The sequence below is a fragment of the Marmota marmota genome, unplaced genomic scaffold (assembly GCF_001458135.2).
Source record: "Marmota marmota marmota unplaced genomic scaffold, marMar, whole genome shotgun sequence".
NCBI lineage: Eukaryota > Metazoa > Chordata > Mammalia > Rodentia > Sciuridae > Marmota > Marmota marmota.
The window spans coordinates 5,964,653-5,966,607 of record NW_026000082.1 but is presented as its reverse complement, the minus strand read 5'-3'; the positions used below and the strand labels follow the sequence as shown (position 1 = coordinate 5,966,607).

Genomic DNA, 1,955 nt, shown 5'->3' with positions numbered 1-1,955 from the left:
TATGACTCAGCATGCTTTGAGATGGGCCTGTAGCTCAGTGGCAGAGTGCTTGCCTTGCACATGTGAGGCACTGCATTGGATCCTCAGCACCACATAAAAATAAACAAAATAAAAACATGCTGTCCACCTACAACTACAAAAAAAACTTTTTAAAGAATATGCTTCATTATTTCATTTTACTGAACCTAGGATTCCACAAATTTATTTGGTAACACAATTTTTTTTCATAAAATGATTAGCATTATCTGGAACCCAAGTTTTCAAATGATGTTTTCAGAAATACTTCCCTAGATTATAAATTTCTTGTATGCATATTCCATGCATTTAGCTCAACTTTGCATCCTTCGCACATTGCATAAAGACTGTCATAGAATTAAATTTAATTAAGGTCTTTTGAACTGAATCCACAATACATTGACTAGATCATTTCTCAAATTCCTTTCAGCTTACAACATCTATGGCTATGTAATGCATAGATGTGTCCAAGTTTCTGCTAGAAATTTCCATCATCAGCATCAAAAGAACAAGGATTAAGATGAATATTCTTTCTCTTTCATTCAAATAAAGCTTTTGCCTTTTACTAAAGGAGCTCTGAGTAAAATAAAGAAGATCAGTGAGAGCTTCCTGGAGGAGGTGTGTTTTGAGATATTAAAATAAGGTGTTACAGCGGTGAGCCTGGATACAAAAAGAAGACATATATGAATTGTTTTTCTTGTTTGTATTTTTTTAAATGCCCACAAATTCTCTGAGATCTCTCTTAATAACTGATGAGTTCTGAATCTCCTCTCCTTGATTCTTTGGTACTATGGGATCTCAGAGTTGGACCACAAATGTCCATGAAGATTCACCTGGTTTTCATGGCCTGCTCACTTCTCTAATGCTTCCTCCTAGGACACTTCTTGAAACCAAGCCAGCAGGCTGTGGGAAACCTCGGTTACATGGGGAAGTTCACACTGATGCCCCCAGTGAGTCCCTCCTCTGAGTCATCACAAACCAGGTACCAGGGACACGTTTGAAGGAGCCATCTTACTAGTGGAAACTACAGCCCATTGTTTTAGTCCCAGAATCTGAGCTATCTGAGCCACCACAGATGTTCAAGTCTTTTTTATTTCCTTATGATCCTTATAAGATAAAAGCAAATCCATCATGAACTCATCTGACAGATGGTGATTTGATTCTATTCATCATATGACCATTCAAGTCTTATCTACTGAGGCTTCATCATGCAGCAGTTAGAAGCCATTCTCATAGCACTCTATGAATTCCTGACCCACAGAATCATGACAGTAGCTACACGGGTTACTTTAAACTACTGTATTTGGAGGAGGTGTGTCATGCAATGATTGCTCATACAAAACAGAAAATAATAATAGAAAATGCAAAACTCTAGCCACACTTCCCAAAATAAAAATCTATTGACTCATGAATCTATAAAAGAGCAGGGGCCGAATGCAAAACTCCAGCCAGACGACCCAAAAGAGGAATCTATTGATTCATGAATCTATAAAAGAGCAGAGGCTGAATGGGTCTGAAGGACTACAGTGCAGAAACTCATGTTGTTATCAGAAGTCTCTCTCCACCTGTTAACTCTCCTTCCCTTCATATTGACAGTAAAGAAAATTTGTCTCTCCTGGGGTCAGTCATTTAGATTTACAGGAAAAGACATTGGTCCAATTGGATCCTGTATAAATTCCTGGATTGACAACTGTGGTTAAAAGCCTGGCCCACTCAGGGACCAATCCCTTTAGCCAATGGTCTCCACCAAATCATATCATGAGAGCAAAAGAAATTTTCCCCCAAAGAGTATCTATTGTGGAAAGAGACACAAAGTAATTGGAAACAACTACAGTGATGTAAAATATCATTTCAGAGGTACTATCTGAAGTGGAGTAATACTATTTATCCCCAGGTAAAATTTGGGATAATAAGACCCTAACTGAAGATAAGTGAAAAAG

The 1,955-nt window shown here is 37.9% G+C and overlaps 1 non-coding gene across 1 annotated transcript; it reads right to left on the bottom strand.

The window, feature by feature from the left end:
* Nucleotides 1-1,115: 1,115 nt before the first annotated feature.
* Nucleotides 1,116-1,196, bottom strand: LOC125610418. The gene has a single exon (XR_007340439.1). It is a non-coding gene; the product is annotated as a small nucleolar RNA SNORD51 (small nucleolar RNA).
* Nucleotides 1,197-1,955: the final 759 nt, after the last annotated feature.